This window comes from Bos indicus, chromosome 24 (assembly GCF_029378745.1).
Source record: "Bos indicus isolate NIAB-ARS_2022 breed Sahiwal x Tharparkar chromosome 24, NIAB-ARS_B.indTharparkar_mat_pri_1.0, whole genome shotgun sequence".
NCBI lineage: Eukaryota > Metazoa > Chordata > Mammalia > Artiodactyla > Bovidae > Bos > Bos indicus.
Window position 1 is genome coordinate 42830667 of NC_091783.1, and position 25882 is coordinate 42856548.

At 45.1% G+C, this 25882-nt stretch overlaps 1 pseudogene; it reads right to left on the reverse strand.

The window, feature by feature from the left end:
- Window positions 1-5002: 5002 nt before the first annotated feature.
- Window positions 5003-5102, reverse strand: LOC139179543 (U6 spliceosomal RNA; annotated as a pseudogene).
- Window positions 5103-25882: the final 20780 nt, after the last annotated feature.

Below are 25882 nucleotides of genomic sequence, written 5' to 3' on the forward strand. Positions count from 1 at the left end.
TTCTATTCCTTCCCCCATCCCGCTTCCCCGCCCCCTTTCTTTCCATGGACTATTCGGTATGCCACTTAGTTTCCAAATATTTGGGGATTTTCCTGATGTTTTTCTGTTATTGACCTTTAAATTATTTTCATTGTGGGAAAAGGACATACTTTGTATGACTTGGATCCTTTTCGGGGATTTGTTTCATGGCCCAGAATACGGTCAGTCTTGGTACGTGTCCACGTGGAGCTCTGCGCACTCTGCCCGATGCCCGGTGAGTTATGAGGTGTCCTCGCTGGCCGCTGGGAGCAGGAAGCGTCCCCACCTGCCTGCAGCTCCAGCTTCATTTCCTCTTTTCCTCTCGGGTGGGTCTTTCCCCAGCGCCTGGTATTTTCCTTACTTCACTCAGTGACTCACAGTCAGATGAAGACTCCGGGCAGAGATCTCCGTGGCTCAGGCTCAGGGATCCCTCTCTTTGCTGTCTGACTGCTCAGCCCTCCCCAGACTCACAATCTCTATTCTTCTCCAGGCAAGGCTCCCCCTCTCCCTGGTCCCGTCACCTAGGGCAGCCTCCTCACTGACAGAGTGGGTGGGTTCTCGTATCTGCTTCCATAGTCAAAGTACTGTGACATGCTGTTTAGAAGAAAAATCACCCAGCCTCATAGAGATGCACGATGGATGTGGAAAACACAAGATTATTTTAGAATTTTCTCAGATTATTATAGGTATTTTTCATGGACAGTACACCCAAATCTGACAAATGGTAATTTCTCATAGTATAATTGCAGTGAAGAATCAGTAATGATATTGATGAAAAGAAACCCACCTACATTGTTGGTGGGAGTGTGAATTTGAGCAGCCACTGTGGAGAACAGTATGAAGAGTCCTCAGAAAACTAAAAATAGAATTGCTATGTGATCCAGCAACCCCACTCCTGGGTGTATATCTGGAGAAAACTATAATTCAAAAAGATACATGCACCCCAGTGTTCCTAGCAGCAGTTTTCAATAGCCAGGACATGGGAACAACCATATCCATTGACAGAGGAATGGGTAAAGAAGATGTGGTATATGTACACAATGGAATATTACTCGGGCATAAAAAAGAATAATGACATTTACAACAGCATAGATGGACCTAGAGGTTATCATACTGAAGTGGAATAAGTCAGACAGAGAAGGACAAACGTCATATGATATCACTTAAATGTGGATCTAAAAAAAATGATAAAAATGAACTTATTTACAAAACAGAAATAGCCTCACAGACATAGAAAACAAACAATATGGTTAATAAAGAAGAAAGTTAGGGAAGGGATAAATTGGGAGTTTAGAATTAACAGATACACACTAACATATATAAACTAGGTAACCAACATGATCCTACTGTATAGCACAAGGAACTGGACTCAATATCTTATTGAAACAAATCTGAAAAGAATATATTACATAATATATGCTATATATATTAAACATATATAATTGAATCACTGTGCTGTACACCTGACACTAACACAACACTGTGAATCAACTATACTTGAATTTTAAAAAATCATTGTCTGTGTTTCAGTTGGAATGGATCGTTTTCTATATAAGATGTTGTTACATCATGCGTTCATCAGCTGGCAAACACTGATTCACAGAGTTATGTTGACTTTATAAGTGTTGATACATTTCATTACACAATGTAAAAAATTGACAATTGTTATTTTCATTGCAAATCTCATCTTTCTTTAAAATTGCCAAGTGTTCAGGTTCACAGGCCATGGAATGGACAGAGAAGCCTAGCAGGCTACTGTCCATGGGGTCAAAAAGATTCAGACACAACTGAGCGCGTGCATGCACATACGCACACACACACACACATAAAAATTGACAATTGTTATTTTCATTGCAAATCTCATTTTCTTTAAAATTGCCAAGTGTTCAGGTTCACAGGCCATGGAATGGACAGAGAAGCCTAGCAGGCTACTGTCCATGGGGTCAAAAAGATTCAGACACAACTGAGCGCGTGCATGCACATACGCGCACACACACACACACACACACACACACACACACGAGCACAAGAGCACACATGCGTAAGTTAGTTCCGAGTTTTCAAGATTTTTGTTTTTTAATTCAAAACTTTGAGGTTTGTCATTGGCAACAAATACTGCCGGTTGTTTTATTTAAGGTAAGAGGTTTAATTCTTTTGAGGACATTTTTGGCCAAAACCCAGGTCTGGGAAACTGAGGTTTGTCAGGAATGTCTCAGAAACAGTCACATTGATTGCATTCGAAGGAACTGAGTGAGAGTCTTGTGCAGGGCTCCCATGCTTCCCACTCAAGCAGACTGAACTTCCCACCTCTCCACTCGAGGTATCCAAAAGTTATGCTCAGGGACACAATGTCACAGAGTTAGTACTGCGTGCAGTTTCACCCACAACGCTCTCGGGTGGGACATTCCTTTTCTCCGTGAGCCTGTGGCCATGAAGAGCACAGGAGTGACTTCTGGTTTGGTCACAAGTCCTGCCCAGTGGCTAACATTTCTTCTTTTCTTTTAAGTACCAAAGTCAACATAGCTAGAAAGGGTAAATAGCATTTTAGTTTTATTAAGATAATAGTTTTCCCCTCATGAATTTTTTGAAAAATTCAAAGAAACTCCCAGAGTCTACCCTTGGAAATCCAACTCTGAGAGTCTCTGGTTTAGGGAACTTGCCTAGGGTCGCACTCTGTGCCAGTTCATGGAATAGGTTTTCTGGGTGGAGATGACCCCCAGCGCTTTCCCTGACTCCACCCGAGACATCTCCTCAATCTTGTATCTGCTACTGGGACGAGTTAAGAAAGTGCTGAAGTCAAGGAGATAAATTCGATGTTTCGCTGCATCCAAGTCTTACCTCCAACACCTTTTTCTTGTTAGCTTGATGTCATCCTGCCTTCCTCTAGGTCAGAGTTACAAGAGCTAAAAGCATTGCAGTTCTCTGAGTTAGAGACTAGGTGCCAAAAGCCAGCTAAGCTATCTCAGGCTGAGTTTTCTTTCTTTTCATCCTGAGGCAACAGAAACCAAAAAAAAAAAAAAAAAGAGGGGTCTAAACAAAAGACATCCAGACCAGGAGGCTTGAAGCTGCTGCTGAATTTTAATGTTCAGACACATCATCTCGCCAGAAGTTTCACTTCCAGCCGCTGACAACAGACAGCCCTCGAGCTCTTTTGTATTATGTCACTCATCGTCTGGTTGGGGTGAAAAGAAAGGGATAGCTTTTCAGAAGGAAAGTATGCATTTACTTTGAAATTATTCTGTTATACTTATTGAATCACAAGTTAAATTAAGAAAACATGCATGTGTGCCCAGTTGTGTCTGACTCTGTTCGACCCCATGGTCTGTAGCCCACCAGGCTCCTTTGTCCATGGGATTTCCCAGGCAAGAATACTGGAACAGGTTGCCATTCCCTTCTCCAGGGGATCTTCCCAACCCAGGGATCAAACCTTCATCTCCTATATTGGCAGGTGGATTCTTTACCACTGAACCACCAGGGAAGCCCATCATTTGCCTAAATGTATGTAATAGACCTGCATATGGAAGTGAAAATAAAATTTACTGCTGGAGAAGAGACCTGAATGTGTCCAAATAAAGTTTCTCCAGCTGATTGAAAACATTTTTTTTCCTATTTCTGGTAAGAATTCAGATTAAAAAGCCTCATATTCAGCTTCATTTGTGGCTCACACCCATGCCCCTGTTACTATGGCAACTGAGATCCCAGGTCTCATGAGATCAGTGTCACCTCTTTCTCCCCAGGTGGTTCTGGCTTCTTGGAGTCAGTTCTGCTCCAATCCCATTCCTGAAGTCGGTTCAGACGAGCCCAGCCGTCTGTATTCCACAGCTAATAAATCCAGCAGACTTCATGGAAATACCATCTACAAAGTGTCTCATCTCTAAAGCTGGGCTGCGCATAGTATTTTTGGATTTGCAATTAATTATCTCCAGCCGTTGGAGAGCAAAGAACACTCCAACCTAAAGCATCAAATGAACATCCTCCATGCCCTGGGGTCGCAGAGTTCACTGAGCTCGTGTGACCTTGAACTGCACAGAATCCCTTAGCGACACGAAAGGACATTCCATCCAGCATTGCTAGCTTCACGGGAAAATGCGTCCCAGAGGCTGTGAGTTCTGAGCCTAGGGTCACACTCCTGACTCGCTCTTGGTCCAGGACTTGCTCTCAGGTTTTGTACTGTACGTTTTATATGATATGTTTTTCTTAAATGTTGTTCCACTTTTTTAATGAGGAATCCTGGAAGCCACAAACTACCTCAGGTGTACACAGCGTGTGTCTGTGTGTGCGTGTGTGTGTGTGTGTGTGCAGGTGAGGGAAGACAGGAAGTGTAAAGAAGCAGCATATAAATTAGGGAAAACCCTCAAGTGCACCAGTTCCATCAACCCCATCTTATTAGTTGTGGAATACAGTGCTGCTGCCAGGCCTCTGGGCCAGAGATGGTGTCACCAAGGGAAAACATGGGCCTGTGATTCTGTTCAGGGTGAGTGGTCATGAATGGTGGTTTCTGTCCATCTCCGTGTGGATGCTCGAGATCCTGATGAGAGGCTGTGTCTCAGGCCCTGAAAGGGGCTTGGGGGCTGAAGTCTGGTGTTCCCTGGTACCTTACGATTGTGAACAGGATATTCATTACTCATTCTTGACTCTACTAACTAAAAGTTGGGCAGCATTTCAATACTCTCCTTGTGCAATTCTGCAGCCAACACTCAGTGATCGAGGGGCTGTGCTTTACGGATTCCACTCTCCTCCTCTCTTATCCTCCCATCCAAACCCCCTCACCTCTGCCTTTGTCAAAGGCACTGATGGTGTCTTCTCCACAAGAGGCTGGCTGGGAGTGTGAGGAAGAGGCAAAACTCAAAGGTAATTTTGTCCTCTTGTTGTTAAATTTTTTCTTAATTTTTTAATAGTACGATAATTGCTTTACAATGTTGTGTTGCTTTCTGCCATACAACGATGAGAATCAGCCAAAGGTATACATATGTCCCTTCCCTCTAAAAGTGTGGAAACATTCATGAATTTTCACGTCATCCTTGCTCAGGGGCCACGCTAATCTCTGTATCGTTCTAGTTTTAGTATAAATGCTGCCAAAGCAAGCTCTACTTTGTCTCCTTATCCCTGTGAGCTGAGAACAGAGGGACCATGAGCTCGAGGTCATCAAAATACACACGGTGACCTTGAGGCGGCTGTCAGGACCTGCCATCTAGGGGGTGGCTCTTAGAAGAACCACTCCCCACCCTCTGCTCTTGTTGCTGGTGGAGGTCACTGTGAGCCCCACAGATGACCTGGATATCACACACATGCGCACATGCACACGTGCACACACACTCTTCACACTACTGATTGGGGTCACACATGTGCTGACATGGCTGTGTTTCCAAGCCTCTTCGACCTCTGCTCCCTCCTCACCAGCCCCTGCCGATGCTTCGTCATCCTTCAGAGTTCCCGGCAGAGGCCTCCTCATCTGCTCAGCCTTCTCTGCTGCCTCCAAGGCTGGATTGGGCACCTTTCTCAAGGGCACCGAGACTCCAGCTGTGAGAGTGTCTACACGCACCCAGTTGGCTGTACTGGAATAGGATGTTCCTGGGTCTTCACTACGTTGTCTTTACCTCAAGAATCTAGCACATGAGTTGTTTTTGTCATTGTTCAGTCACTAAGTCGTGTCCGACTCTATGACCCCATGGACTACAGCATGCCAGACTTCCCTGTTCTTCACCATCTCCTAGAGTTTGCTCAAATTTATGTCCATTGAATTGGTGATCCTATCCAACCATCTCACTTAAGTTGGTGTCCCGTAACTTAAATAATGATTGAACAGTGAGTGTGTGAACAGTCGTATTTTGCACAAATACAACCCCTCGGGGGAAGGCCTTCTGTACATCAGAGGTGGGCTACCTGTAATGGGTAACTCCCAGAAGGGATTCTCTGAATGGGTCTGTCCAACATCCTGGGCAAACAGTGAGCTTCAGTGAACTCAGCACCTCCATGCTCATCACCACCTGGAACCCTGCATACACACACACACACACACAGACACATACACACCACTTCCTGGGAAACTGTGGTTTTCAGCCAAGCCTCTGCTTTAGGCCACACACCCACATACCATACAACGACTGTTGCTATGAAGTATGGACAGACAGATGGACCTAAATAGCAGATGAACTGGCTTTCCTCTGTTCACACTCTTTGGGAGCCACTGCTTGTGAGTTCAGATCTGTGGTGTTCTGTCTTTTTTTACACTGTTGACACTTTTCTTCATTCTCACATCTCTTACTCTGCTTCCTTGCCAAGAATTTACTGTTTGTTTGGGGCTTTCTCATTGGAGGCCTTCACTGAGAGTTTTTAAATCCTCCTTTCTTGGAAAATGTGCTCATTTTGCAAATTCCTACTTATCAGGTCCAAGAAACTCTGAAGCCAAGAATCATACAGTCTCAGCATTTCTGGGCTCTTTTTTGTGAAGCTATCAGAGCATTCTCCTCCCTTGTATGTTTAACTCTGTTCCCCTCAACCTTCTGCAGGGGAGTTCCTCCCCTGGCAATTTCAAATTAGGGGTTTTTTTCTCATGTAACAAGATTAGGAATACTCTGTTCTTTTCTCTGTGTTCTGCTAGTACAAGTGGCAGTCTGAGCAGAAACAGTACAAACTGCAACAGCCTCAGCCTTGGGTATTGGCTCCTCCACCTTCCCGTGGGAGTGCCCACCCGCCCCTGGTTGCCAAGGACTTCTGGGTCTAAAACTGGCTTCCAAGGGACTTCCCTGGTGGTCCAGTGGTTAAGACTTCACCTTCCAATGCAGGGGGTGCAGGTTTGATTCCTGTCAGGGAGCTATATCCCACATGCCTGGAGGGTCAAAAAACCAAAACATAAAAAAACAGAAGCATATTATAGCAAATTCAATAAAAACTTTAAAAATGGTCTATATCAAAAAATATTTAATAAATAAATAAAATTGGTTTCAAGATCACATTGTTTTCTTTGCTGAAGGATACACAGCAGCTGGGACTCTGGTTTTTCAACAACACAAACTCACCTCAAACTTTACAAAGCAAAGCGGCAAATGTCCCATGATGAACCTGGAACCTCAGAGACCAGATTAGAGCTAAGCCTCAGGCTCGGGGGAATGAGACCAGCCGATGCCATGTCGTCGCTCCTCTCCCTTCTCCCTAGCGCGTCTGGTTCTTCCCTCCTCCACGTGGGCCTCTCTGCTGCTCGGTCGGCCTAGCCACCACCTGTCCCTTCCCTTCGTATCATGGGATAAGGGCACCCAGAAGAGACTGAGGCTCTAGATCTCTCCTTCCAAAATTCTCGAAAGAGACATTTGTGTTAACCTGAACTGACCTCATTCCCAGGGCTAGACAAACACAAGCCGGCTGGCAGGTGGGGTTACCTAATCGATGCAGTAGTCTCCATGACAGTCATGTGAACAGAGGTTGGAGGCAGCAACTTTAAGGGAGGGATTCCTGGGCAAACATTCTTGCTGGTCTCCATTACAGCTGCTGTTGATGAATCCTGGACAAAATAGTCCACCTCTGTGTCTCCACTGTAGGTTATACTGTCAGAGGTGTTTTCTCTTCCTTCCTAGGCCCAGCTTATACCAACCCTCTTTTCCCTCACACACACACACACACACACACACACACATACACGATGGACAGAGTCTATTTCCAAATGCAGGCTAAAGAGCTGGTCTCAGGAAATCACTGCCTGAACCATGAGAGAATGAGTCAGTGTTATCAAGTGAAACTCTTTTTTTCTTAAACATCTAAGCAAAGGAAGTTCATTTGGAAATGCTAGCCCTTGACCTCTAACCAGTTAAATATTTTGTGTAAAACTTCATTAAATTCTTATCTTACCCAGTAAGCTGACTTCATGATTTCTTTTGTAAAATATGCCTAACAGCCAATAGAGATAACAGTGTTTGTGATTTCTGGAACAGCTGCTTCTTCTCGGTCATATTTCTCCGTTTCCAGAACCATTTCTAGCCAGTCCTCCCTGGGCACACTTTACCCGTCACAGTCAGAGAAAGTGGGCAGCATTTTGTCACCAGGGCAGAACCAGGGCTGAAAAATGCCTTATGTTAAGAGTAGTCCTTAGACCATGTCTCTCAACTCCTCCATCTCCCACCATGAATTTCTAAATGGCATGGATGGATTCTGATTCTGTACAAGAGAGACATTTCAAGAACGAAAGTAATCAGTGGCATCCTTGAAATCAAAGAAAGGAAACAAGAAGTGTTCACTAAACAAATGATTTTTAGCTTTTCCTTCACTTCGAAACTTCACACTCCTTGTCCTGGACAATTGAAACCTCACTCCAGTGATGAAACTGTAACCAAGCAGGACCCTACGGGGCCTTCCCAGGACAGACCGCCACTCCATGCCCTTGCCTATCTCTTGTCTATAGAAAAATGTTAGCCTCCTAGGCCTCCCATGAGATCCAAAGAATAAATATAATCAGGGAAGTGAGAAAACGCAGAAAGGGGAAGGATCAAGCAAGAGAAAATAATACTAGTTTAACCATTAAACAGAGTCCAAGACCTTCACTTCCTCTTCAGTGTGTGTGCGCTCAGTCACTCAGTCATGTCTGACTCTTTGGGACCCCATGGACTGTACCCCACCAGGCTTCTCTGTCCATGGGATTTCCCAGGCAGTAATACTGGAGTGGAGTGCCATTCTGTCCTCCAGAGGATCTTCCCAACCCAGGGATAGAACCCACGTCTGTTGCATCTCCTGCATTGGCCGGCAGCTTCTTTACCACTAACACCACCTGGGAAGCCCCAGTTCCTCCTCAAGGGCTGTAGATAATATTCTGAGCCATGTCCTTTGACTGTTATTTCCACGAGATGTCTCTTTAGAGGCAGTGCCATGAGTTCTAAGATGAAGCAAACTGATCACAAATCACGGTCAGGATGAAGGCGTGTGGGAGGGGCCTCGCTGGCCAAGAGCCACCCTTTCATTCTGCAGGGGTCGTTGGCTGGTGACCAGGGCCAGCCTGAGTCCATAAACCTCTCCTATAAATACCTGCCATCCAGACAGTAAGGATGTTTGTCAGGAAGCGGGTGTGTGCATCAGTATGAGAACTAGAGGCACTTCTGGGGAGTCAGAGGAAAAAGTGGTTGACGACATACCTGTGGGTTCCGATGCAGAGATTATGAGGGAACTTTTATTTCTTACAGTCAGTAGGACACATCTTACATGAATCATAGATTTTTTCATCCTAATCCTTTACTACACTATAAAAAGACCTTTGGAAATATTGCTTTTCAATAAATTACAGTTTTTTTCTAACCCTTAGTCACAATATTAAAAGAACTTTGGACATAGGGAGATTTAAGGCTTTGGAAATTGGTAAGGGCTTTCTTAAAACCTGTGCGTGGCTTGCCAACAACCACCTGTCACAGTGACTCACTCCAGTGCCGTGGGTGTGGTCAGCACACAGGAGGGACAGCTCTCAGGGCAGATGTGAACCAGGGCTTCTCTCCTGCAGAACCAACCATATGATGATCCTCGGGCATCATTTCCTGGGCAGAGCCCCAGGGAGCATAAAGGCGAAGACTAGACAGTGTGTCTCAGCCTCTGCCCCTCCCCATCAGTGCCCCGGCCCCTCCTCAGATGCTGCCTGTCCCTGTTCCCCTGGTCACCTCATGCACCCCCTGCCCCATGGAGGCCTTTCCTGCATGAACCACAATAGAACCTTCCTGCTCCAGTTACCCTGAGTCTGTCTCCCTCCCCTTGGGCAGAGATGCTCTGTCTCTGGGTATCTAGAGCGTGACCATCTAGCTTCCATCCTTGGGAGACCTGATCAGAGGCCTGGGAGACACCAGGGCTTGAGGGCGACATGGCAACCCCCCGTGGTGCTGTCCCTCCCACACCAGCACCAAGACCAGCCTGGCCTCCTGCCCCTTCAAGGCCCTGAATCCCAACTCACACACCTGCCTGAAGCCAACCTGGTCAGGCCTTGCTCTGCCCTCCTTTAAAAATTTTTTATTTTATACTGGAGTAGAGTCGATTAATTACATTGTGTTAGTTTCGGGTATAAGCAAAATGATTCAGTTATACATATACCTATGTCCATTCTTTTTCAGTCTTTCCCCACATAAGTTATTACAGGATGTTGACTAGAGTTCCCTGTGCTATACAGCAGGTCCTTGTTGGTTATCTATTTTATACACAGCAGCAGTGTCTTTATGTTAATTCCAAACTCCCAATCTATCCCTCCCTCTCCCCAACCCTTTCCCCCTGATAACCATAACTTTGTTCTGTCTGTGAGTCTGTTTCTGTTCTGTGAATAAGTTCATGTGTATCGATTCGTTTAGACTCTGCGTATAAGTGTTACTGTATCATATTCGTCTCTTGTGCTGCCCTCTCTCCTCCCCTACCTTGTATCTACTCACACTGATGTGCTATTTCCAGCCCCCAGTATTTCTAAACCAATACACAAATACATATGAGTCCAAGTTCCCCTGCCCCTAACACTCTCAGAAGTGAAATAAAAGTAAGTCTAGTCCTCTGCCGTGGTGGAAAGTGCTAGACACTTGCCATGCCACAGAACTCAGAGGGACAAATGAACCTGTCCCAACATGATACCCATGAGTGTCTCGGAACTGAGGTCTGACAGCAACGGAGGAACCACCGGGCCTCTCTCCACAGCCAGAGGGGAGCCTGATCCTACAGAAGAGAGAGAAAGCCAGAAACAGCAGCACAGAAAACCCAAGACAGCTCATCTCCATGCAAGAGTCCCTGACTGGTGCCCACAAGGAGGCCCCATCGAACGAGAAGGTTCCATGGTGATACCCTCAGTGGAGACCTGTCAAAAAGCCAGTTCCCCCTGCCTCCTCCCCAGGCTGCTACTGGTTACAGTGTCCCCTGCAGAGCACCACCCCCAAGGCCTAACTGCCATCTCTCCAGACTCCGCTCGACTCCTCTCCACATTCCTTTTAATATTTCATGGCTCTCTTGAAAGAGGGAGGAGCAGCGTCTGTCTGTGCATGCTCCTTTTAATCGATTTGTTATGGCAATTACAATTTTTTTTACTCCAGAGGATGCTAAGGAGACTGCTACTTCCTGGAAAGGGAGTGTTTTGGAAGAGGGTGAAATGCGACTGTCCACCCCACGGCGCCACTTGTGGGGTCTCCCTGGAGACGCCCCTGCATCTCTGGAAAGCCAGGGTCCTTCCAGCTGAAGAGCTGATGGCTAAGACCTTGTCTGAGATGAGCGGAGGAATTGGGCTCATTCAGTAGTGGTTGAAGAGGAATTTAGACAAAGGAGTATCGGGCCACAGGCTTCCCTCTAGAGAAGATGCAGAGAAAGACCTGTTTCCATGAGTGTGGACTGTGGCTTCCCTCGGTCCCACAGAATACATGCTAAGCCATGGACTCCAACCCCGTCTGCCAACAGTCAGGGAGCTGTTCATCACAGCACATCTGATGTTTTCTTCAAGTTTTCGCTCCCACATGTGGGAACGACTGTTGCAAGTAACACTGATTAGGGCTTCCCTGGTGGCTAAGTGGTAAAGAATCTGCATGCCAATCCAGGAGACTTGAGTTCGATCCCTGAGTCAGGAAGATCCCTCAGAGAAGGGAATGGCAACACACTCCAGTATTCTTGACTGGAGAAATCCATGGACAGAGGAAACTGATGGGCTACAGTCCATGGGGTCTCAAAAGAGTCAGACACAACTTAGCAACTACAACAGCAACAACAACATTGATTAATTTTACATTGTTATACTCCAGAAATTTCATAAATTCAACATGGAAATAATATCCAAAATAGAACTGGATATTCATATTTCCAAAAATTGACTAAAAAAAATCAGATAGAATTATGCTAAATTAACCTTGAAAGCATTTCATCTTTCCCTCCTTCCCTTCTTCCTTCAGAAGGTGACATGATACAACCTGAGTTTTCACAGTCACTATTGCTGCTTTGAGGTCAAACCACAGAGACTGTTCCCATCACACTTGTAACCATTGTCAATTTTTAAATGTTCAATGCATAACCTGTGTCAAAGCACATAGTGGTGGCTCTGGACAGTATCTGAAATTATATAACATAGAGTCACCCTGAAGGAATTGATGCATAAAACAAAACTATGACTTTTCTGTAAGAACAAAAGAGCCCCCACCCCAGTTTTTTTTCCAAAGCATAGCAAAGATTTGATTAACCCAAAGAACGTGCTGCTGCTAAGTTGCTTCAGTCGTGTCCAACTCTGTGAGGCCCCATAGACGGCAGCCCACCAGGTTCCCCCATTCCTGGGATTCTCCAGGCAAGAACACTGGAGTGGGTTGCCATTTCCTTCTCCAATGCATGAAAGTGAAAAGTGAAAGTGAAGTTGCACAGTCGTGTCCAACTCTTCGCGACCCCATGGACTGCAGCCTACCAGGCTCCTCTGTCCGTGGGATTTTCCAGGCAAGAGTACTGGAGTGGGGTGCCATCGCCTTCTCCATGAGGAACGTGGAGTGCTGATTAATTGAATTTTCTGATGAACTGATGGGTTAATCTGATGGAAAAACAGAGGAAAATGAAAACCATCCATGTTCCTGTCTTATTAAGAAAGTATATAATATGCAACGCAGATCACTTTGATGATAGTATCTTCTTCCTGCTTCAAGTCATTGTCAGAAATACCTTCAGGGACAGACAGATGGTGTGCCGGCTGGGCTGATGGACAGATAGGCCTGGGGGCCACAAGGGAAATTCAGGAGAGGAAGGACCTGGGGGACATGAGGGGAGGGCAGGGACACTGGACAGTTCTGCAGAATCAACTCCTTCAGCTGAGTTAGATAAATGAGATTCTGAGCCACCTGGAAATGAGAGGAGATGCTCTCAGACAGAAGTCTCCAGAGTCCTCAGCCAGGATCAAGGGGTGGGGGTCTGGCATCACGGGATGGGGGGGTGAGAGGAGTGGGGGATGGGAAGATGGGGAAACAGAGGGACCCTTGCTCTTTTCCTCTCACAGCGGCTTACTCATCCACTAGTACATCTCACCGTGGTCGACTCGCACCCTGTATCTGCATGACTGTCCCTCACAAGATAAACTTGTTCTCAAGGAAAGATTTAGACCACTGGCCCAATCACCCTCAAACACAGGGTGATCTTTCCCAGAGCTCCCGTTCTGTTACTAATCTAACTCTCATCAGACACTGACATCTGACACTGAAAGTATGTGAATGCTTGATTTTTCTCCCAAGTGACCGGGTTCTTCTTGCTCCCTGCCGACCCCCAGCAGGAAGGCAGCGGAGCCCTGGGATTCGGAACCTGGAATCACACTCTCAGGCTCTGAGCAGCTGAGCAGGCACCGAGCAGCAGGTCAGCCCCTGGCCCTGGGATGCAGCGGATGTGATGACAGGGCCCGAGGCTTGCACTGCTGCTCAGATGGAAGTGACAGAAAGCATCCTGGTGACAATCTATAGATGAATTTACTCTTGGTTCCCTAGTAAGCAGATTCCTCTAGCCATCAGTCTAAGAGATCTGGGCCTTGGAGTTGGGTGGATTGGAACCAACACAGGTCCGGATGTGAGGAAAAACACCAAATGCACTATTCATGGAGCGTGCCTTTCAGCCCCCTGCTGGTCCACCCTGATGGCTGGGCCAGGCAGGGGTCAGGGTGCCCTACGGGCTTATGCTCCCCAATAACCCCAGGAGGACTGACCAGAACACTGAGCCTCGAATACATATGCAAGATTATCTTTGCTAATTTTTCCTACTTTGTGGAATTTTTATCTAGAAATCAAGGAAGGGGGACCCTTTGGAGATGCTGTGTTAATGGATTCCACGTCTGACCCACAGAAGAAGCCACTCACTGTCCACACCACTGTCCAGGGTGACTTGGCTGCTCCATCAGCACCTTCATTTCTCCTCTTAAACTTTCCTTGCTTGACTTCTCAGCCATGTAAACCAATGACAATTTTAGGGCCAAGCAGGGAGGAGACAATGTTGATGCTGAGAATAGACTGGTTCAATGACCAGGGCAGTGGGTGTAGCGGGTGGAGGTCATGATATCCTGCCTTTCTGACTACACAGAGAGTCATTAGAGTTTCATGGGTCACCCAGATTCTAAAACCAAACTCAGCTAACAAGCTGTTAGCGACCTTGTTTGCTACTTCTGTTCTCCAGGTAGAGCGTAAACACAAAAACGCAAGGATTTTCAGTTTTTATTCCTTGTGTGTGCACATCCCTGGAAACTGAATTTCAGCCCAGAGCTACAGTGATCATTAGTGGTGAGGGGGCCTCACATGGCAGAAAAGTCATCCTATTTACATCTCATAAAAGCAGATTAATCCACATGCTGGATGTCTATATACACAGTAAATAGCAGTGCACGTTTTCACCAATTTTCCACCATTAAAACACCAAGTGAATAATCTCCTGATTGCATTGCTCTTCATCCTTGGGAACTATGGTTTACACCCACTGAATTTTCAGGAAATTTAAAAAGTGAAAAGTTGGCCATTTGTCTGAAATGAGAGTGTGTTTTAAAAAAGAGAGAGAGGGAGAGAAGAAAAGGCTCCCCAGAGACTATTTTAATGCTGTTGAGCATTTAGTAAGAAAACATTCCAAAATAACCAACATCTGTGGAACTGTGGAGCCTACAATGCTGTCACTTAATTTCAAAGGAGAAACTGGCTGAATCCAGGAGACGACACAGCACAGCGCCGGCCGCGCCTTCCTGGTCAATGTCGACATTAAAAATGCAGACACATCATTGTGAATCGCTTCTGCTGGCAGCGCGTTCACTGCAGAGGGTTTGCTCTTAACTGCTTTTCTACTGCCAGCTGGGCGAGATGGCTGCGTTTTCCCTGGTGTGTCCATGATGAAACTGGAAGCCCTGCCTGTGAGGGTTCCAACCAGCTAAGATCATGTTTGGGGAGAAGCCAAGTGCAGACGCAGCATTCTGCCTCCAAGGTCACTAAAGCGCAGGAAGTTCAGAGAGACATTGCAGGGAAGGACAGAGTCTCAGGGTCGTCACAGGCTGCCCAGGTCGGGCGGCTCAGGTCCCATGAGTGTGGGAAGGCTCCAGAGGCCGGGGAGGCCAGTGGGGCCAGGGAGGAGGCTCCAGGCTCGACTTTCCTCCACCGCTGGCCTCCACGTTCTTTCTTTCGGGAAGCTCTCAGTGAAGATGCGCTAATTTGGTTTTGTCTTCTGACAATATTCCATGTCTTTCTTCCAGAAATCCTCATTAAAATGAAATAGCACTCCAACTTTTCCAAAACTTTTTCCACATTTTTGTCTCACTCTCATAACAACATAGAAATAAATGCAGGGGGCTTATCTCCTCCAAGAGGCTCCCGACCAGGCACCCGCAGAACAGAATAGAGAGATTTTAATACCCCGACCATGGCCTCAGGACTACACAAAGGGACACCAAGCCACGGGCACTGTCCCCGTCACTCTGCTCACACTGCTCAGACGGAAATACAAGTCTGCAGGACTCCAAATTCAGGTTTGAAAACAGAAAAAAACTTGTAAAGCAAAACAGAGTAGACACAAGCCTAGAAACAGTGGCAAAAAGTCTCAAACACAAACTCTAAAGCCCCCCAACAAAAGCAAACTTAAAAACTGAGTTATCAATGGTGAGGAGGCATCTTTCCATGTCGAGAAGTGGAGCTCAGGATGGATGCTGGGTGCAGAGATAGTCCACTGGCACTGCTCTGGGAACAGCTCACATCACTGGTGTCTCGGCGAGCGCTTGGCACATTTTTCCTGTAAAGATGAGTATTCTGGGGCTCTCTGGCTGTCACAGTGGCATCTGCCCCATTCCAATTGCAGCGAGGGGGCAGCCATTGGAAACACATGGACAAAGGATCCTGACTGTGGCGCGTCATGTTTCTTCTCAAGATGAGGCAGACGCCAGATGCAGCATGTGCCTCATTAAACCCCTTATTCATGCCTTTCATCCTCCAATCAGTGACATCGCCAAGAACAGCTTGAACTGAATTTTGGAGGATCTTTGTTCAGCTTCATAAGGCCACCACATTGGGTGAAATCTTTATTGGAAGACCAAAAACATTTGTGATTTTTTATTTTTTAAAAGATAATATTGAATGATGATCATTTGTTAGCATATTCATATGCACTTACTAATATTTAGCATGTGGTGGTGGTGGTTTAGCTGCTCAGTCGTGTCGGACTCTTGCGACTGCATGGACTGTAGCCTGCCAGGCTTCTCTGTCCATGGGATTCTCCAGGCAAGAATACTGGAGTGGGTTGCCATTTCCTTCTCCGCATTTGTGATTTTTTAAATCTTCCACTGAAATCTAACCTTTGTCAGAGAACTCTCTACAGAAGTTGTTTTCACCATGAAGGAGCTGCCATCCTGGTTGGCTAGGATCAAAGACTTGAACTTACAAGTACTTCTGACGTCAACAGTACATGAACTGTGAACTTCCAGATGTTCAAGCTGGATTTAGAAAAGGCAGAAGAACCAGAGATCAAATTGCCAACATCCATTGGATCATCAAAAAAGCAAGAGAGTTCCAGAAAAACATCTACTTCTGCTTTACTGACTACACCAAAGCCTTTGACTGTGTGGATCACAATAAACTGGAAAATTCTGAAAGAGATGGGAATACCAGACCACCTGACCTGCCTCCTGAGAAATCTGTATACAGGTCAAGAAGCAACAGTTAGAACTGTACATGGAACAACAGACTGGTTCCAAATTGGGAAAGGAGTACATCAAAGTTGTATATTGTCACCCTGCTTATTTAACTCATATATAGAGTACATCATGAGAAATGTTGGACTGGATGAAGCACAAGCTGAAATCAAGATTGCTGAGAGAAATATCAATAATCTCAGATATGCAGATGACACTACCCTTATGGCAGAAAGCAAAGAAGAACTAAAGAGCCTCTTGATGAAAGTGAAAGAGGAAGGTGAAAAAGTTGGCTTAAAACTCAATATTCAGAAAACTAAGATCATGGCATCCGGTCCCATCACTTCATGGCAGATAGATGGGAAAACAATGGAAACAGTGACAGACTTTACTTCCTTGGACTCCAAAATCACTGCAGATGGTGACTGCAGCCATGAAATGAAAAGACGCTTGCTCCTTGGAAGAAAAGCTATGACCAACCTAGACAGCATATTAAAAAGCAGAGACTTTACTTTGCCAACAAAGCTCCACCTAATCAAAGCTATGGTTTTTCCAGTAGTCATGTATGGATGTGAGAGCTAGACTCTGAAGAAAGCTGAGCGCCAAAAAATTGATGCTTTTGAACTGTGGTGTGGGGGAAGACTCTTGAGAGTCCCTTGGACTGCAAGGCAATCCAACTAGCCCATCCTAAAGGAAATCAGTCCTGAATATTCATTGGAAGGACTGATGCTGAAGCTGAAACTCCAATTACTTTGGCCACCTGAGGCAAAGAACAGACTCATTGGAAAAGACCCTGATGCTGGGAAAGATTGAAGGCAAGAGTAGAAGGGGATGACAGAAGATAAAATGGTTGGATGGCATCACCGACTCGATGGACATGAGTTTGAGTAGGCTCTGGGAGTTGGCGGTGGACAGGGAAGCCTGGTATGCTGCAGTCCATAAGGTCACAGAGTCGGACAGGACTGAGTAAGTGAACTGAAGTGTACCTCTGACTTCAGGCAATCTCCTAGAGCTGTAATTTCTCCATCTAAAACTGCTGGTTTTAGAACAAGAAACCAAGTTACCTCATGGGTTGATTTCCAAAATATATATAAATGATTTCCCTAGGGTATTATGAAGGCCTGAGTTTGTTTACCAAGAACTCCTAGGTGAGTGCAACCTTTTCCTATAATTAAGAAGGAACTGAGGAGCCCTAGTGAGCCAGACTTGGGGCTTCTAGTAGTTTGGTTTTTATCTCATAATTTTGTTTATTTTTTCTTCTACAGATCAGCCATGTTTCAAATGATTGCAGTTGATGCATTTCTATGTTATTTACATCTTATATTGAGAACAATTTAAACATTTCTTGCTTTAAAAATTGAATTCAAAATCAAGAACAATCTTGAAAATAAGAAATGGTATTTTAAATAGTTACCTTAATGTTGATGCATTCAGTTAAACGCAATTATTCTTAAGAGCTCACATACACAAAACAAAAAATTGCAAAGTATAAAATTAAGTTCTCTAAGTTCTCTGCATTTTACAAATTACCTGGAGTGTTGATTCCCATTGCCTGGTTCCATGAAAAATACAAACCTGCCTTCACTACTTTAATCCATATTTGAGAAGCTCCAATTCACTTCATTTTCACTTTTATGAATCTACTTGAATTGACTTCTAGTTAGTACCAAATGTTGCTGTGGAATGTTTCCCAAGGAAGTTTTTTTTTTTTTTTTTTTAGGTGAGACAGTCAATATTAAATACTATGAGATAGTCGATATTAAATACTATAAGACAGTCGATATTAATACTATCACTAAGTCAGGCAATTTTTGTCCAACAAGTAAAAGGATCAATTTAAAACATCCTGAATAACGGCTTCAGCCTTTACTTAAACCTTTCAAAAACAGAAAGAAATGTGTTTATAAGAATATGTCAGTTTTAACAAGATGTATGGCATACCTCCTGATTTGATCTTTCTTAGAGCTCAAACTAGAGACTTTTTCAAGATTTGAAACTTGGGCATAGGCTTTCAGAAGTTTCAGTTATTAAATAATTTGAAGAGAATCCTAAACTGTGCCTAACCCACCTCTGGAACCTAACTGAAGCCCATGTGTCTAGATTCATTGGGGGCAGCACCTCATGACCTGGGAACCAGTGGAATTACTTGTTTGTTAGTTGATTCCTTCCTGTTTGAACTTCTTCCTTTTCAGGGATATTTTTCTTTGGATGGTGGTAGCAGAACAAAATGATATGCGTGACAAAGGGTTTTAATACATAACGATCCCCACCAACAGGGCCACTGGGGTGGGGAGAGTGGACAGAGGCTCCCTGGACTCACACACTGCCTTCTCAGCCTGGCTCTGCAGCCCCTTCTCACCCAGTAGGGTTCACCATCAAACAGAGAAGGCTGAAAAGTGCTATCAGCTATCTCCTGCTGCTGGAAGATGCAAGTTAAGAAATGAAGTTCCTGGGAACCAAATCAGGAAAAGCGTGGCATCGTCAGGCAGCACTCCTAAACCACATGCTCCGCCTTTAAGACTTTGTACAGAATGTGTCCACCACCATGTCCCTGTGAGACACGTCCTCTCAGTCACCAAGTCATTTTCTAGTAAACTCTCAAGTGAAACTTGGTCTCCACTTTTTCATCCACTGAGAGCCTCAAAGTCTAAAGGACGCATCATTTTGCAAGTCACAGGTCAAAGGTGCCGTGTGAAGAGGGCTGAGGCCAAGGGTCAAAACTCACGAGAACAATGTCGCTGCCTTAGAGCTAGATGTCTTTAGGCAAGTCCCCTGGGGACTGAGTTGTCTGCAAGAAGGGCCACTTCCTATAGTCCCTACAAGAAGTCTTAATTGTGGAAGTTACTAAAGACCTGTGTATTAATTGTCCACCTGATATTTTATAGCCAAACAGACAACACAGCACAACCAGCTCATGCAGGATTTCAGCCTTTTTAGAGCAGAGAGGCCCACACCATCCACACCCACTAACCAGTACTGACCTGTCTACAGGGACTGTCTCCACAGCAAGAGGTCATCAGGAAGTATCCCTGGGCCTGAATGGAGGTAAGAGAAAGCCCTGGTCACAAGAAGAGGAAAAGATATTAATAATTCTGAGTGAGTTTTAATGTTTTGGATTTTAGGATGCAGGCATGTACAATATTTCTTGAACACACCTGTTGTCTCCTTGGCTGAGTGACTCCTCTCCTCCCAGAAGAAGGGTAAGAGGGGTCTGGGGGGAGTGAACCATTGAGCCAGAAATGGTTCATCTAGTTCCTTGAAAATAAAAGACAAGCTATGTCCTCAAGGGGCCCTATCAAAGGAAATAAATATTTTGCAAAGATGGTCCTTTTTTTTAAACTCTAGCTCTTATTTTATTTTCTTTAAAGAAGCAAACATGAGCCATATAATCACAGCATACAGAAGTAAATGATGATGACCCCTACGAGGGAAAATGTAGGCACTGCTGTGTGTTTATGGGGGCGTCTGATCCAATATAGGAGCCCCAGGAAAGCTTCCGGCAGGAACAGCCCCAAACTGAGACCAGAAGGTGAGGTTAATACATGGTGGGGGGTGCGGGGGGGAAGATTGGCAGAGGCTCAGAGCAAACTGAGGAAGGGGAGTTGAGACCCAGGTGGGAAGAGGAGGAGGAGAGGGGCCGTGATGGGGAGGGTCATCCGTGGGGCAAGGTCTTGGGAAGCAGTGCCGGATGGGGTCAAACCACCATGAACTTACTCTTGAAGATTTAGAAGCCAGCTCTCCAAAGCTGCTCATGTACCTGGGGGCACAAAATAATAGAGTGCTGGGGGGAGGTGCCCAAACCTCAGCTGACATCCCCCCACTGTGATCTCCACCTGAAAATAGGAAAGGCTCGGCTCTCTTCCCGTGGAACGAGGACAGACACACATCCCATCCACCCCCCAAGTGTGTGTTGGGCGCTGTCACATGGCGCAGAGGTACAGGCACGTAGGTTTAGCTTCCCGTGATGCATCGGCGGCTGCATGTCCCCACAATTTACCAATCGTATCATCTAGATTTAACTGATAAACCAACTGATGACGACTGTCGTGATACAAGCTGAAGAAAAATGAGGGACTCATACTCCTAACAGGAGCCACGTGTGCAGGTAAGAATAGTTATCATTTTGTTTTTATGTGGACCTTTACAAATTTCATTTAAAATGTATAGGGCCTGGACAACAGAATGCTCTCAGGCTTACAAGGAAATACATCAATTCACAGAGTGTTTTAAAACATTTTGTTGATAGTGAAGTTTCATTAAAAATGCCTGTGGACCTTGATATAGATGGCCAATCCCTACCTGGGAGCAGGCAGCCCACCTGGCCTCACTGACCAGCTCTCCCACCCTCCACACCAGGAGCTCTGGCACACATAGGTGACAAGTGTGGCCGCAGCAGTCACTGTGGGACAAGGAAGCCAAACAATGCCTGGGGTAAATCACAACGTGACTGTCTGGAGGAATCCCCCTCCTGCCCAGCTCTTCCCACGCAGGCACGACAGCAGCAGGACACCTTCCACATCCTTGGCCATGGTCAGCCGCCGTCCACCCTGGGGCAGGCCTGCTGCTCACCTTCATTGGATGATCACCAAGCTCCATGATGGCCCTGTGATGGCTGCTCCTTGATTTGGCTCCTGGAGCTCTGCGATCTGAAGTCTTACCTTGTTCTGGATGGAAGCCCTGTTGATCACAGTGTGTTGCTTCTATTCTACACCCTGAATTCACTGGCCTCCATCCAAACCAAACCTCAACCCCAGTTTCCTCAATATTTGGCCCATGTTTAAAGCCTCCCAGCCAGCCTGGCTTGAATCTGAAGTCTCTTTACCCACATGGTACATAGCTCTGCTTTTAAAACCAGCAAGCCCACCATTGACCACTCAAGAATCCAATAGCCTTGCCCGATTCTGTTGTTTTCAGTACTGTTTGTTTAAAAGAAGAAAAAAAGATTGCTTTGTGACTCAAATCACCTAAGCTTACTAGAAGCTGAATGACCTGGGCAATCTTTTTTGAGGCTTCGACAGCTAATCATTGTAGGTTGAGCTGTGTATCCTGACAGACACATGGATAATATTAACAGAAATCATCCCACAAAATTTCTTTTAGAGCTTAATGCTGCAATTTGCTAAAGTTCTCCCTCACTTTCTGTAGAAAAGGTCATGGTCCCTTTTTAAATAAAAATACTCTAATGCTTTCCACATACTGCTTTTGTAAGAAAAAAAGCATACTTTTTTTCAAAAAAAAAAAAAAAAGGAGGACAGTGTTTGTATGTGGCAGGGCATCACGTAATTTGAATCCCAACATCACAGAGTTAACGCCACGTGTGAAAAATGTTGATTCCGTGAACATGTTTGCACTGTACATGTGGGAGGAACATACCGTGTGTCTTACACCCTATGAATGTGACACAGGAAGTACACGTGAAAGCTGGCATCTCTCTACTACCAGGGTCCCCAGACTTGGCTTCCTCTCCGGATGCAGGGCAAGTATGCCTAAGTCCACATGTTGATTCTCCATCAGCCCTGAGCATACCCTCCCTCAGATACACAAGAGGGAAAGGCTGCAGTTGTTTTCCTTTCCTGATAGTCATCACAGCACCGGGGGGATGTAAGCAGGAGGTGCTGGTGGTCCGAGCTCTGGCCAGAGTCAGATCAGGGACAGGAAAGGTGTGGGGTGTGGTGGTAGGGCTCTTGTACATGTGCAGGGGCTGGGGGCAGGACTCTGCCAGCTGCTGGGTTCAGCCTGCAGTTTAGAGTTGAGGGGCCGGGATAAACAGTGAAAAACAGCGAGGTGTTGTTTTAGGGATGGAGGCTGCCAGGCCACCTGGCCAGAGAAGTGATGTCTTGAACCACAAGCAAGAAAAACAGAAAAGGAAGAGGCTGGGCACGTCCATGTGTGCTACAACTCCAGGCAAACACCGCTGTGAACAGAGACTTGGGACCAGGAGTGGGAGCAGTGCCTGCCTTAGCCTCACAGGTGGTCCACCGGCACAGGCCCAGCCTCACTGCCCATGCTCAGCCCCGGCTCACCTCGTGGTGCAGGGCATGACTAGACCTCAGCCCGTTCTCCTGGGTGAAGTTCCCGGGGTGCCATTCTAACCAAGGCCTTTGTGGGTTTTGAAGCCAAGTTTCATGTTCATAAATCAGGTAGCAAGTCAAAAGGCTGATTTCTAAATTCCCTGAGGGATCACTGAAGGAGTTCACCTCCTGGAAGGTGAACTGGAACATGTCCTGGTTAATTCACAAGCTCATCTCACTAACTCCATTTATTTATTTAACAAGTGCAGTTCATGAATCTAAGGCACCGTGGATCCCCATGTGCACCCTTATTTCAAAGTCCTCTAAGGAAAATACTAGGTAATACTGTCAACAACAGTGAGAGGCATCAGTGGGAAAATGCACACTGATTTACCTTTCTCTTTTTGAAATATAGTTGATTTAAAATGTTGTGTTACTTTCAGATGTACATCAAAGTGATTCAATTATATACATAATTGAAACAATTTCAATCAAAAAAAAAGAAAAACATAAATCAGTGTGCATTTTTCAGTTTGTTTTCCTTTCCTGATGTTTATCACAGCACCGAGGAGACGGCTTTTTAAAAATCCTCTCCCATTCTAGGTTATTACAAAATACTAAGTAGAGTTCCCCATGCTATACAGCAGGTCCTTGTTGGTTATCTACCGTGTATACAACAATGTGGACAAACTTGTGCTGGGTGGTAAATTAACCCAGGGTGTTTGCAAAAGTCTCTTTAAAAGAAAGGCTGTTTACAAATTGATTTACTAGATGTTCCCTCTTAGCCATATTCTCAATTCACACCTCATAGGTGCATGGAGGGACCAGGTTTTCTCAACAGTGAAGACATGTGACGAGGATGTGGATAACAGACCACAACGTGGAAATGAGGACTGTCCTGAACATTTGAGCTGCCCAGCCCCAGACGCCAGCTTTCAGTTGTTGATATGCGAATACAGTCCCCTAATCTGAATCTGTTAAAAATGCTTTAAATATTGCTTTCAACTTTGCCTTTCTTTCCAGGATGTGGTGACACTAGAGGAACACATATTTCCTTTCTTTCACTTAAGGAGTCTGAGTTTTCTCTATTAGAATGTAGTCACAAGACCACCACACCACTCCCCACCCCACCCCTTCGAATCACTACCACTCCCTCTGGTTAGTGGACTGAAATGTAGGGGCTAGGATAGAGGGGTCAGGGCAGGGTCAGCATGTATGACTCCACACATAGGTGTGAGATCAAATTTTCTATTTAATCATCAGAAATAACATTTAACCAGTTGCTATGCCTCAGAGTGGAGATTCCCTGGTGGCTCAGATGGTAAAGCATCTGCCTGCAATACAGACCCGGGTTCAATCCCTGGGTCGGGAAGATCCCCTGGAGAAGGAAATGGCAACCAACTCTAGTACTCATGCTTGGAAAATTCCATGGATGGAGAAGCCTGGTGGGCTACAGTCCATAGAGTTGCAAAGAGTCGGACACGACTAAGCGACTTCACTTTCTTTCTTTCACTTTCTTATGCCTCAGAGTAGAAATATGCTGACTTGAGTGTATCCTATTTTATACCTGAATTGTAATTTTTATTTTCTATATCTTCCTTTATAAAATTAAAGAAAAGGGAATGTAGGCAGTTTGCATAAATGCATATCCGTTGTAACAAAATTTTAAATTAAAGTGATGACTAAATCAATAAAATAATGATAGCAAAGACACAGCAATAAAGATAAAACCCAACTCATGGTGTGAGGTCTTTTATTTATATTTATGACTAGTCTAGTTTTTTTTAAAGGCTCTGAGCATTTTGGCCACAGATTAAAAGAAGGACACAATAGTTAGATGACCTGAAATGCCTGAAAGAAAACACTCACCGAGGTCAAGGGCTAGTTAGAGCAGCTCCTTGTGCACGGGGCAGACACAGAAAGGCCATCATGGGGCACACGCAAGCGTGCTAAGTCACTTCAGTCGTGTCCAACTCTCTTCGACCCCATGGACTGTAGCTTGCCAGGCTCCTCTGTCCATGGGATTTCCCAGGCAAGAATACTGGAGCAGGTTGCCATTCTCTTCTCCAGGGCATCTTCTTGACCCAGGGATAGATCCCATGTTCCTTGCATTAGCAGGCAGATTATTTACCACTGAGCCACCTGGAAAGATCAGAACACAGGAGGGTCACCTTTAAGTTTTCAGCCATCATCCACGCTCTCAAGGCAGTTACGGCAGTTAGATTCTTTATCCCAATAGAATTATATGTGGATGCCTGACAGCACCAGAATGATGGACATGGCTCCCCCTTTGAGGGGAGTGAGGTCTGCAGTCCCTAATGGGGGCCCCAGCAACTGAGATCAAGTCCAGAAAGGCTAACCCACAGCTGCCCTTCTGACAAGCCCCAGAAACCCGTTTCTTTAGAGGTGATATAAACAACCAGGAATGTTTAAAATCAAGAACAAACACCCACCTTGTAATTGAAAAAAAAATCAATAAAGCTCTCATAGAGTATTTGACTCTGAACAGTAAAACTACCTGATGCTCTCACCAAGATAGAACAGTTACGAAGTGTGTGTCCAGGCAACTCAGGGAGTCGAACTCAAAGGCAATAAAATGCTAGTCTAATCAAAATGCTGTCTAACATAACTGATATAATTGGGTAATATTGTCAACTGACGCTTAAAGCGAATTAATGACATAGAAAGGCTTTTTAATCTTCATCTGAAAGAATGCCTTTGCTGTTGTTGTCCTCCGTGAATAAGGAAGTCACTCAAAAGAGAGGCCTTTCCTAAGTGAGCTAAAAAACATGAAAACCTTAAAGAAGGTAATATTTGACCATGTTAAGATTTAAAGGCTTTGTATGGGCTTCCCTGATGACTACGTGGTAAAGAATATGCCTGTAATGCAGGAAACATGGAGATGTGAGTTTGATCCCTGGGTAAGGAAGATCCCCTGGAGGAGGAAATGGCAACCCCACTCCAATAATTTTGCCCAGAAAATCATTTCAAAAATTAAAAGACAAATGAAACAGTGGGAACTTAACATTTAAAAAAGAAAAGGTTAATCTTAATTAAATAAATTTAATCTTAATTTAAATAAATTTTAAAAGGCAAACTTATAAAAATGAAAAAAGGCCAAAACCATATAATTTTTGTTATATCACGTGGGCACCGACTCCATCCACTTTCTGCATTTTCCATCCTCCTGTTTCCATTGTTGCTCCTGTGGAAACTTACTTCCTCCTGTTCTTCTCCTCTTCCTCTTCACTGTTCAAAACCTACT